Source organism: Sturnira hondurensis, unplaced genomic scaffold, assembly GCF_014824575.4.
Source record: "Sturnira hondurensis isolate 20B ecotype Veracruz unplaced genomic scaffold, ASM1482457v3 Scaffold0018525, whole genome shotgun sequence".
NCBI lineage: Eukaryota > Metazoa > Chordata > Mammalia > Chiroptera > Phyllostomidae > Sturnira > Sturnira hondurensis.
The window spans coordinates 7,996,584-8,009,755 of NW_028091156.1; the positions used below are offsets into that span (position 1 = coordinate 7,996,584).

Consider the following 13,172-nt stretch of genomic DNA (forward strand, 5'->3'; position numbering starts at 1 on the left):
CTGATACTTCCTCGCCAAGTGCTGACGTCAGCAGGAAGGGACAAGGTAAGATGTGGCTGATGTGCAGCTCAACCCACCAGGTGCGTTCGGGAAGCTCTGGTTCTTCTCATCCTTTCAGCTCCCCAAGGGTAGAGGATGACCAACAGCCAGGAGGCCCCCACTACTGTCTTTCTGCCTTTCTTCTCGTTACTCGGCTCACAGAGAGAATTCCCTTCATATTTATTGAGGCAGAGTTGACAAAACATATATTTAACATGCGTAAGTCGAGATTTTGATATATATGTATTTTGTAAAGTAATTTCTACAATGTAGCTGATTAATGTATCCATCACTTCTTATAGTTCCTGTTTTCTTTTTCCTAATTAATCTTAGATTTACAGCGTTCTTTATTCTCATCTTATCTCTGGGACTTATTCTCTAGTATAGAGAGAGTGTAATACTGACATTAAAGTTTTTGCTCTCAGTCGGGGTTAGAGCAACAAACATACAGTGATAACCAGGGCTGTGTATTCTGTGCTAAACAGGCTGACTGAGCTCACACAGCCAGAAACTGACACCAAGCCATCAGATTTTAGAATTCAGTCAACTTCCACCTGTATGAAAGTTCCTGAAATACTTGTATAGCTCAGCATGTGGTGAAAGTAATGTTTTAGCTTAGAGAAAAATTGTTCTTTTCCTAGGAAGCCCTCGATTTAGCTGGGTTTTTTTAAGGTATCTTCATCCATGTGCGTGCTCTTACAAAGGTGCTCTTTACATGCTGTGTATAGGTTTTACTACTTCTCTCTCTTCAGAAAGCTTGCCAGAATTTAAAAGAAAGTTGATTATTTCATGAAGGAACAACATGAAAATATGGTCATTGAAAGTTGAAAGAAAATTAGGTAGATTGAATATTTCCATGTGTAGTTTCTGTGAAGCCATAGAATTTTCCTTGTGGCCAGGGTCGGCTCTATGAATTTGGGTATTTTGTTGTAAACGGGAGATCACTGGCTTTTTAACTTCCAAACCCAGAGGAAGCCACGTTTGTTCCCGAGCAGCAAACCAGACTTCAGTTAGTGTGGCTACCAATCTCACCTTCTCCTGGTTTGGTCTCATTCCGGGGTTTTTACTGTGAGCTTTGTAGGCGGACAGTGGGCGGGTCAGATGGTGTTTGGGTTTGTGGAATTCGGGTTCTGTTTCTGTGCCTCTTGGCCACTAAGCACCACCTCCTTCTTTGACAGGAAAAAAACCTCAAATTCTTCCTATCTTCAGCTGTGAAAAAAAGGCTGTCACACAAACAAGTGTGTGACTTTATCATTAAAGCCTGTGGAAAAGATGACCAAAATACATTTCCATGTTAAAAAAAATAAACAAATTACCTACTAGGGTAGTTTAATGTATATATAAATATATATTAATGTGGTTTACTTTGTCTATGTTTCACATACAAACACCTTTATATTAAATTACAAATTTTATTAACATCTGTATTTCATTGGGAAGCACTTACTCAGAGATTGGGGAGAAAGAACGGTAGAAAGTGACCGGCGTATGGTGGTGGACAGGTAAAGACAGGTAACGATAGTGTGATGCTAGTGAATGAAAATGAGGGCGGGAAGTACACATTTTTTTGTTTTCACTGTACAGCCTTTGGTTCTGGTAGTTTTCACAGTTAGCAGTGTGTTTTACGTTTACAGTCGATTCGCTAAATATTCATTAAGTGTTTCCCACGCACCAGGCACCGTGCTCGGCCCCAGAGACACCGCATTGGAAAAGACAGACCCAGTCACTCTTACTAGAGAAAGCTTAGGTGAAAATGCCAAAAGCACAGTTCTGCACGGGGAAACATAGGGCTCAAAACCCAACCACCACCACGAGGAATTTTCCTTTTAGATGGGATGGTCACGATAGCTTACTTTTTTGAGTTGGAAACTATTATCTTAGTCGTTGCCTTAAAACCAGCAGCAGAGTGAGAAATAAAACATATTTCAGCATCGATGATGGATGATTAATTTTCAATTTTTATTATGCCACTTGGTTGAGCTATAGCAACTCAAAGCAAGATGATGCTCTTTTAAAAAGGCTTAATCAAGAGTCGGGAGTTGAGGAATCATCATTTTCAAAAAGCAAATCAGAATTGTAAAACATGCTATAAAAGTAATAGATGAATTAATAACTTTTGAAAATCGGCAGGTTGTAGATTTCGGTTTTATTTTCCAAAACTGGAGTACACTGGGATAGACCTCCATTTTCAGGTAGTTAGAAAATATTTTTGAAGAGCTCGATTTTGCTCCTATAATTTACTCAACTGTGTGCCTTTCCAGGCGTCAGGAGGAAGCAGAAAAACTATTCTCCCCTAGATAAACTTCCCCATTGGGGTTTTGGAGCAGAAGCAGCCCTGAAGGGTGAGTGAAGAGCTATGGATTGTGTTTAATGAAACATTGTTGATGAAAGCTAATGGCCCTGGTGCTTACCTCCAACTCACACCTCTTCAGCTACTTTGGAGGGTCTCTTTGCAAGGAAATTCTTGCTGTGGCTGATACACTCATATCATAATTTATTTTCCTTTGCCCCTTCTGCCCACTTTGATGGGCAAACACCAGTTCTCTGAGCCCCTTCCCCCAAAGAGAAAGAGGACAGAGTGGTTACGAGTAAATCTGGAATGTTCTTTTTCTTTTGTGCTTAAAAAAATGCAGCATTCCACCCTGCGTATAAATGCACAATTCTGCGTGGCCATCTCCTTGGCTCAAGACCTGAGACTGTCTTAAATGTATCTTTATGGATGGAGAGGGATTTCAGTCCCTTGCAGTGTGTCAGGGATCATGCTGTAGTAAATCTATTCAAATGCAAACCTGTTCAATTCAATTACCAGTCCATAACGCAATTTGCCGCTATAACCCCCACGTTGACCACAGCGGTCCATACAGCCCAATGGTGCGTCAGGGCTGGAAATTGACAGACAAAATCTATTTAAACAAAAAACAACATTAGTTCTGGAATCTGAGATGAAATAAGATTTCAACAGCTTTGATGGGAAGCTCCGTTCCTTTAAGCGGTATTTTTATTCAGCTAGCCTGGTGCATCTTTTGTACAGGGTTGCCTGAGGGAAATGAAGTTTTTATTAAGAGGGTGGTTTATAGAAAAATGAGACTTTCATGCTTTTAAAAATAATGATCCTTAGTTTTATTCCTCACTGTTTGTACTAAGGATGTGGGGTGCAAAGGGGAGCCATGGTATGCTGGGTGAGCAACCCCAGTTGTACTGCATTGCACACAGTTACATTCTTATCAGATAGGCCTTCTCGTGAGCCAGCACCAGGGTGCAATCTGAATGGATGACATTTGATTATAGCGTTAGAACTTTCAAATCAAAAATTTGTTACCAGCTGAAGCAGTGAAACAGTTGTGTGGGGAGAATCCACACAAGACCACGATATGAAACAACTTTAAAAAGTACTCTTAAGCCCTCGCTGAGTAGCACAGTTGGTTGGAGTGTCATCCTCATACACCAAAGTTGTGGGTTCGATCCCCCATCAGGGCACATATAAGATGCAACCCATGAATGCGTAAGTAAGTGGAACAAATTGATGTTTTTCTCTCTTCCTTCTCTCTCCCTTCCTCCGTGTCTTTAAACATCATTTTTTTAAAAAAAGGAAGCACCCTTAAAAAATGATTGTTCAAATCGGAATGGTCATACCATTCTGCATCCTAAAGAATCCCCCGCTTTTTTTTGGTCCTTTTTTTTGTTCTGGGCTATACTTTGCTGGTGAGCCTCACAAATAATGGGCCAGCATTATTTTTTCGGCATTGCCCCATACTGTATGTCAGAAAAGCCCATATGTCACAAGATATCTGGTCTCAACATTCGCCTTTCATTTTTTGCAAGTATTGTTTATGTGAAGGGAAAAAACAAGACCTAATCAAGGTGCTCCTATAAATCTGGTCAAGATTTATTTTTATTTTGATCTCTTCCCCTTGGTTATTTAAAGGCATTTGCAGGGCTTACTGGTTTGGTTTTCTCTCTGTCAGTGGCAAAGAGAGACATTTTATGAAAGTAGTTATTATTTTATTTAGGTATAGACTCCACTGACGAGACAATGAAGAACTTTTTGTTGTTTATGGGACAGGTGGTTTCTCCTTGGCAACTCAAATATTTTTTTTCACTCTCGCAAATGGGAGCAAGACACCCACATTTATTCACAATGTGATGTTCCTAAATGCCAGAGTATGGAGGACTAATTGAGTTCGTTCATGCCCCAAAAGTGTGCTTTTTGATTTTTTCTTTTAAAAAAAGGTCCTTAACCTTTCTCGTCTTTGGTGTCATCATCAGAAAGTGATGGTAGCAATAATAGTGTTTGCAAAGAAACTATCATAAATATCTAATAAGATACTATATGGTAAGTGTGCAGCATTTGTTATGGCTGGGGGTGAGGACCAGATGAACACTAGCTATCATTGTTGGGGACACTAAGGGTCAAGTTTATGGTCAGGTGGACCCTAGACTCAAGCTCTGGCTGTATCACCTCCTGGTTCAGAGGCAAGTTATATAACCTGTAGTACTCACTTGCCTTAGCCTATTTATTTGTAAATATGGGACTGATGATAGAACATACCTTGGGAGGTTTGGGTGAAAACCAATGTAGACACAGGGTCTGGCCCTGTGAGCTAGAATCCAGAGTACTCTATTAATCCCATTGGTATATTTCACTGTTGAAATTTTGATACCAGAGCATAGTCGGAAAAAAGAAAAACCAGAGGCTAGAAATATGTTTTAGTACAGCTCAATGTACATTAACTGAACTTCTGCCATGCGTCTGGCCCCGTATTGTGCTTGAGCTTTTAATTCTGATTTTTTACTACCTAGCTCTGGGCTTTGGGGCAAGTCCATCCAACTCTGTCCCCTTTTTCATATATGCAGGAAAGCAGTTGGAGTAGATTCTTTCTCATCCCTTCTATTCTAGTATAAGTTGTATTTAACAAATGATTATAGTATGTACAGAAATATTATACCAAAATATGACACAAATATAAAGATGATGATGATAACATCTGGGAGGTTGGAGATGCAATAGAAACAGTGATTTGATAGACATGACTAGTGAATTGTGCTTTTCTTTGTAAATTTTATCTTAACCTAATAATGTTTGGATACTTTTCCTCTTCCTAGAAAAGCAGGAAGCATGTTTGTTATTTTTGTCAAAGTTAGTAGAAGTGAGAGTTGCAAGAATGGTAGAGCAATTCATAGATATTTAAATACTTGGGAATTGAGTGCTTGATTATGCATTTTTGCCTGCGTTTGAAAAACATTTCCCCCTTTTTTCCTCACAATCTCTACCATCTCTTGTCAATATATTGACATTCTGTCCATAGAGTTTTGTTTCTCTGGGCATCAGAAATCCCATCACAGAGTGTTGTATTGGTACCAGTCAGATTTATTTGAAGTTTTGCTGCTACATTTTTAAAATAAAAATATTGACAAAAGTGAGAGAAGAAGAGAGAGCGTAAAGACTTTTAAATGTCTTCTAAATACTTCCCCAGGGGTGCGGAGGAGGGAGTGAGTCCTTAAAGCAAATAAAACACATAACGTCATTATACTTGATAACTGCAGTTGGTTTTCATATTTGATTTGACACTTTTAAAGTAAGCTTTTACTACAGAGGTGCTCAGTTTTCCCATCAGTTTTTAAAAGTCTAAAAAATGTAAGCATCCAGACCCTGGGTAGGCAATTTAAACTACAGTAGAAATGTGAGTCCTTCTGTTCAGGATGAAGTCATAGCAAAGGTTGGGAACCAGCATCTCCTATTAGTCCCCCTCAATGTGGAAAGGGCACGGGACATTAAGGTTTCCTTTCCTTAAGACCTCACCTAGTTGGGGGTGGGGGAAAAAAGTGGGACCCTGGGTGTCAGTCCCATTCATCAGTTGAGGAACCCAGGGTTCAGAGAGCGTGGTGGCCCACCCATTGGCCCACTGCAGATGAAGTGGAAGTGGGGTTCAATGTCAGGTATGCCGTGTTGCCAGGCCCATTCTGTGTTTCTAACAAGCTGCGTCACAGTCTTAGCCAAACAGGGGGTCTTTCCTGCCCCATCCTTAGGTCAGTTGCCTACAGTCTCAGTACCGCAGGCCAGTAGTGGCCCAGAATATCCATTTGAGGGTGTTGGATATTCTTTCCCCAAACACATGGGAAAGAGTCCCAGCATTCCCAAGGAGGCCAAGGAGCTTATGGGTTTAACGAGGCCCAGAAGGGATGTGTGACACGTATAAGGAGGGGACTTTCCTCAGGATTCTAATCTCAGGAAACCAAGTCTCTCATCTAGGGTTTGATGAGGCTCCTGGGGAAAAGAAAGGCCCTGTAGGCTAACAGTGTAGGTAGAGCTGTGAGCTGATGGTGAGCTGGAGGGGCCTGTGCCGCAGGAGCCGTGGAGGTCCGAGGGGCGAGCTTTACAACCCTGTGTAGGGCAGTACGTTTCCACCAGTCATTTTGGTTATGCTGAGTCGGTGCCTGCCTCTGCAGAAGTCCCTGGGAAAGAAGTTAATGTAAAAAAAAAAAAAAAAGTCCCGGGGTCTCAAGTGATTTTTTATTTTCATTCCTTGAGGGAACTTCGGTCATGTCCTTGATGCCCTGTCTGACTCCTTTGACTTGACATGTTGCCTTAAATCCACCATGAGTTGCCGCTCTTTCTGGAAAGGAAGGCCCCCCGTGTCTGGCTCTGTCTCACAGATTGGTAGGGCTGACCCGATGCCTGGGGACACTTCGGGTGGAAGAAATGATCGGAGTGTAGGGGTGCTGGGCATTCCCCCTCTCCCACGTTAGAGGGTTCTGTGTCCAGAGGCCCTGTTTATTTGGAGCGCTCTCATCGCAGTCTGTGGGGTCTACCTGCTGTTCCTACTTTTTCAGTTGAGAGAAGACATTGTCTGTGTGCATATGCCCATATATACATATATAAAAGGTCCCCATTGTAGAATGTTCTAATTATTTTATTATTATTTTTTTTTTACTTTACGGTGGTGCAAAAATGATACGCGCTCAGTAGAAATCATACTTTGAATTTGGATTTTTTGCTGGACCACTGATATGCAGTATGGTGCTTTCTCATGACACTGGGTGGTAACAATGAGTGCAACTCCTGGTCAACCACGTGATCACGAGGGTCAACCATGATACCCTACCTTGTACTCATTGTGTTGGATGATTCTGCCCGATGTGGGCAGATGGAAGCGTTCTGAGCACCTTGAAGGTGGGCTAGGTGGGCTAACTACAATGTCCAGTAGTTAGATGTATCAAATACATTTCTACTAACGATATTTTTAATTTACCATGGGTTTATCAGGATACAACCACATCATAAGCCAAGGAGCGTTTTTTCATGAGACAGCACAGGTTTATTCATGTAGTTGTCATGACATCTCTCCCATCCGTTGTTCTGAGTCCCCAGAACATAAAGAAAAATGACCCCAGAACTGTTTTTGCTGCACCCCCAGCTTGCGTCTTGATCTCCGTGTGGCAGTGGGGACTCGGGGTCCTCTGGGCTTACCCCATCAGCAGGCGTAGCAGAGGGCAACTTCCTTGTCTGAGTACCCTTCTGTTTCATAGCTTCCGTTTGAATAAAAAGCACACTTAAAGGATGTAGCGTTTTCCAGGTTGGTTCTCTTTAAAAATATCTGTGCTCAGGTCATTTAGTAACAAGCAGCTGTGTTTTTGCTTACTTAAAAAGCCTGCTTAGTACATTTATCCTAACAAAATATCTTTGGTAAAAACCTCTGAAGAAGACATTGCCAAGGTGAATTATTTTTCCCCCTGAAGTCTGATATCATTATGTTGCCAGTCGAAAACAGAAATTATCGGTTGGGAAATTTGGGTTCTTACTGCCTTCAAAAAGCAGAACAAAGAAAAGGAGAAAGCTTTAATGGTATTCAAGGAAAATATTTCTGTGTTAGATGACAGTTAATAGAACTGGGTTGACCTCCCTGGTATTTCTTGCACTCTCTGTTGTAATATTATCCTAAGAAGCTCCCTCATTAATGCAGAGTATTAAACAAAACCCCCAAATTATGATACAAGCAATAGCAAAGAGCACCTTCTTTGTGAGTTCTGTCTTAACACTAAGCCACTGGGGAATATATTTAAGGTGCCACAAAAAAAGTTATTTCACATACAGATACCAGCTGGAGATCGTTTTGTTGATATGAAATATCTTGAAACGAATAGCAAAGATTTTGCGGGTAAAAGTAATAACATATTTTTAAGAGCTTAATATACACCAGGCTATGTACTCTATGCTTTAGTTGGATTTACTTTTTTTTTTTTTTTTTGCTAATCCTTGCAATGATCCCCAGGGATGGGCATTTTTCCATTTTACAGAGGAAGTGGAAACTTAGATCCCTACTTGTCAAAATTCTCACAAGGATTTGTGTGACGGAGTCTGGATTTTATAGCAGGCCCGCGCTCTGTGTTTATTGGCATTTTTCTTTGTGAACAATAAAAACATCCCGGTATATAGTTAGCTTAGGATCTTTCCAAGGCTATGGATGCTATGAGATACTGAGCTTTCAAATGGTTAATTAAGTAAACCGTGTCTTCTTTTTTTCAATTGTATCTGTCTGTCTGTTTTGAATGAGGGCTCACTTGCCTGGTGAGTTTTTGATTGACTATCCAGAAATAGAATGGACCATGAGCTTCCCACAACTGTGAGAAATGGAAGATCGAGTCCAAGTCATGTGGCGGTTAGACTAGGTCATCTTTTATGGTGCCATCCCACTTGGAGATTCCTGCGCTCCCAACATAAACTGTGGAAGAACTTGCTGATGATAAACTGTGTGGATAGACATCAGCAGCACTCAAGCTGTTTAGCTCCTGGGAACCTGACTTCAGGGTTTGAGAAATAGTAGATGACATCGTAGTTAAGTCCAAACGGGAGCATAGAGGAACATTTGGCCTTGTGGCCAAGTTTTATTCCCTGGTTCCAGTTTTTAGAAAGTGAATCTCAGAAGCAAATTTTCCGTAAGTTTTGTCTCTGTAGAGAAGAGTGTATTTGATTCATTGCCTTGGTTATTTTGAGGGCATGGTCGTGGTGTACCACTGGGCATTGCAATCTTACCCTTTTACTAAATGGGGAAAATCAAAATGCTGATGTTTGAGAGATGTGTCCATGATTCTGTAGATAATCCATGGGGGTCTTGGGCCATCCCATGCCTCCTGTGCACATCTGGTTCTCTGGAACAATTTCACATGTGCGTATTTTTCAAAAATAAGAGGTCCATTAGAAATGAAGCAGATGGCTCGTCTCACATAAACTTACCAAAGAATTACTTGAACCGAATAAGTCTGCCCTCGCTTCTCATTGTTTGAGAGAGGACAGAAAGATTGAAGTTTTAAGAAACAGTTCTTTCTGCTCCCTTCCTCCTGCTTCAATTGGAGCACGATGAAAAGTTAATCATTTATTTGATCGTCCCCATTTGCCATTTCCATTTGTGACCCTGACATAGGAAGCCAGCAGGTATCTAATATGCTACCCATTTTTATTCCTTTTGGATTGTGAAAAAATCCCCAGTGGATTTTGCCCCCAGGGGGGAAACCTGCTTCAACATTTGCTCAAGTGCTGAGACTCCTCTGACACCCCAGTATGTGATCTGGGGTGGGGGGGGGGGCTCCCCAGACACAGAGGACTCTTGGTGTTGGTTTTTTTCCCCTCCACTGTTCTCCAGACAACAGATTCTTACTCCTTTTCACCAGTGCACAGCTTTGTCAACGTGGCGTCGATGTTAATGACATGGTGCTGAACTGCAACGTGAAGGAGTTCTGGTAGATGCGAACAAGGCTCATTTAGTGAAGTGCTTCCTGGTTTCATTTCCCTTGGCCACCATTCCTAACGTGTGAGTTGCCAGGTTATGTCAGGTATCTTACATGATTTTGTTCATTCCTAAGTCGCCCTCACTCAAATGAAAGCAAGCATCGGTCCATTCTTAAGAGACCGTTCTGTAGTTTTGTGTCTCTCTCTTGCTTAGTAGGTTGTAGAGCCACCAACCAGGTTCCCTAAGGCAAGCTGTCTGCAAAGGAACAAGCCAGCTGGCTCGGCCAAGGTTGATCAGTGATGAGAAGCAGGCTGGGTTCCAGGTTCACAAAAACCACTCAGTGGAGAGTAGGTCAGCGGCTTCCCCAAAGCCAATTAGCTGGCAGAAGTCTCGGGCGCCTGGTGCTAGCCAAATTCCCTGGGCCTGATGGCACTGGTGGGGAGTCCATCCTTGGGCTTCCTGGCAAACCAGACTTGAGTGAATGACAGATTGTGCTGTTTGAGAGCCAGTGTGGCTTCGTGGCTGCTAGAACAAATATGAGGGGCCTGCCACGCCCATTCAGCCACGCTCCCCAGGCCGCGTGCGTGCGCAGGCCAGGTGCAGGAGGAAGGAACGCGCAGGTGGGACGGCTTTCAGGTGCTTGTCCACCTGATAAACTGGTTTTTACCTGACATCAGCTGAAATGCTGGTTTGAATCTGAACAATGCCGTGGAAGGAGCATAGCACGGACATATTGGGAGAAGCAGGAAGTCTTAGAGACCTCTGAGAGGAGCGTTAGAATTCCCACTATTTCAAAGCCCCGGTTGTAACAACCTCTTATTTCATAGATGACGGTGGTGATCAAAGGCGACCCAAGGTGACACCCAGAAGGAGGGCTTCTTAGCCGTGGCCCTTTGGGGGACCTGCCTAAAGATTCCATGTATCTGGTATCAGAATTCCTGTTTTTCTCAACGATTCCATTTTCAGCCATTACATCTTTTCTACGTAGACAGTAATCATAGACTGTGTAATTATAATTTTAAGATGCCTGGACTATTTTACTACAGTTTTTAGGTGTATCAGGGGCATGGGGAATCGATGGAGAAGAATACATATGAATTAGATCATGTACATTGCCATGTTCAACTTAGCACGTGTCTGTACACACGTCTGTCCTGATAGCTCAGTTTGGTCAGCGTGCCACGCTTCTGTTGGGAAGTCGAGTCTATTTTGCCCATGCCGCTTCTCAAAGTTCAGCTCCACGGCTGTCCTTGTGGCCACCTGAGCCCCGATTTAGTGGCTTCTCCCTGGAAATTCCAGTGCACTTCTTCCAGCCGCACTTCTCCCCCATATGTAGTTTTTGGGGGCACACAACTTCCTCTTCTTCCCACTCCCCGTGCCCCCTTAAAAAAAACTTCTCCGTGTTCTAAAATATCTTCTAAAAGCAAAGTTCCTTCACTTCACACTGAGTGGCCATTTGGTGACTCCCAAGCTTCTGACCTCCTTCATTATCCCCTGGGAGGGGCAAAGGGCATAATGCCTCCCAGGCATTCACCTCTCGGATCTCTGAGACATTTATCTCCAGGACTATTAAGTCTCTTCAGTATCAACATTATCATAATCTTTAGTATATTTGAAGCCAATTAAATGGCAGTTACTCTGATCCTAGCCAGTCTTAGGTTATTGTCAATTCATGCACAATTTGGGAATGTTTGGAAGGAAAGTAGATTCTTGCTTTGTGCCTAATCTGTGTGAACACTTTTGTGTATTCTTCAAGAAATACACCCGGCACTTTATAACATCTGGGGTTGGGGTCATGTTGTTCCTCCTGGAGCTCCAGGTAGTAGCTTTGTAGCTACTTATGGATCCAAAGGATACGTATTGTTCAAGCTCATCTCTAAGCATTGGAAACGGGTCTCCATCCACCCAGTATCCATTCACTCAGTGGATGTTTTCTGAGTCATGACTCCATACCACTCACCTTATTAAGTGCCAGAGATTAAAGGCGGACGTGGCAGACAAGTTTCTGCCCTCGTGGAGTTTATTATAAGTCTCATTACTTACGGTTATATAGATTTGTCCTGTTTTGAATTTCACCGGCATTTGTATTGTTTCACAGATTCGGGCATTTTAACTTCACATTTCCGGCAGAGGAATGTAGATGGTAATGACTAGGAGCTTGGTCACTCGGATCAGATGGCTTCTGTGACTATTGATTGAATCCTTGAAATGTGTCTACTGCCACTGCAGAATCGAATTTTTAATTTTAGTTAAATAGTCCCACGTGGCTGGTGACTAGCAGCAGACAGTGCCGAAAAGGAGTCTGGGTTCAATCCAAACTTTGTTACTGGCTGCATTTTCTTGAGCAAGTGACTTTGCACTTTTTACGTCCTATCTGTACAATGGGGGTTGTAGTTACAACTTCAGGAGAGGGTTGTGTTGAGGTTTAAATATGGTAATAGATTAACGTCCTTGGCATAGTGCCCGGTAAACTGCCAGCACTCAGAAAACACTGTGTTAGTATTAATTTTGGGTATTCTGCTAGTCATTTAGTATATCTTATGGAGGAAAGCATGAATAACTGGAGAACAGGGACTGTGTCTGTTTTGTATTTTAGTCCTCCGTGACCCTTAGCATACTGATCGCAAACATAACAGGTGCTCAATAAAATGTAACATCATTTCTTTTTTAGCTTTTACCTGTAGTATTTCAGTGCAGGAGTAGCTTTGTCACAAACAATGCTTTTAAAAACAATTCAGAGGTTATCATCCTATATAAATTATTCCTATATATCCCTTTGCATGTGTGACTGCAAAACAATTGTGTTCCAGCAATCATGTTGTATTGAATTTATATTGAATACCCTGACTATATAGCAATTAGTATATCCTGAGTCCCACCCCCTAAAAAAGAAAAAAAATGGGAGATGGCATTATTTGTTTTCTACTTTCTTCATTAGACATTTGATAACATTGATAAACAGAAATGAGAAAAGCAAAACCTATTTTACATAATTTATATCTATAATTTGCGTGAGATCAGACAGCTAGTAACCGGTAAAGCCAGGATTGAATCTGGATGTTGCAGACTCTGAAGCTGACATATTGTCCATGAAGTCTTTTGGTTTTCCTCTCCATGAGTTAACTCACCAGAGTATCAAGAGGTGAACTGATATTCCTGTCTCACGGAAGCCCCTGGTGTCTGTTACTTACTTGCGTGAGCACAGAGACCTTTATTTCAGAGAATGCCTTTGGTCGCAGGGCTGTTAGAATTCCAGAATCGTCCCTTATCCTAGATACTTTAAAACAAAAGGGCTAGGCAGGAACAGGAATGTGCTTTGATTTCTGTAAATATTGCTCTCTGCAGAACCACCATATTATTTCACAACATTTCTGTGCAGAATATTTCTCTCTTTTCTTAGACGTGATT

The 13,172-nt window shown here is 41.9% G+C and overlaps 1 protein-coding gene across 10 annotated transcripts in view; it reads left to right on the plus strand.

The window, feature by feature from the left end:
• ESRRG (estrogen related receptor gamma) overlaps positions 1–13,172 on the plus strand; it is a 511,461-nt gene that overhangs the window by 383,478 nt on the left and 114,811 nt on the right. The gene's annotated exons all lie outside the window — the stretch shown is intronic.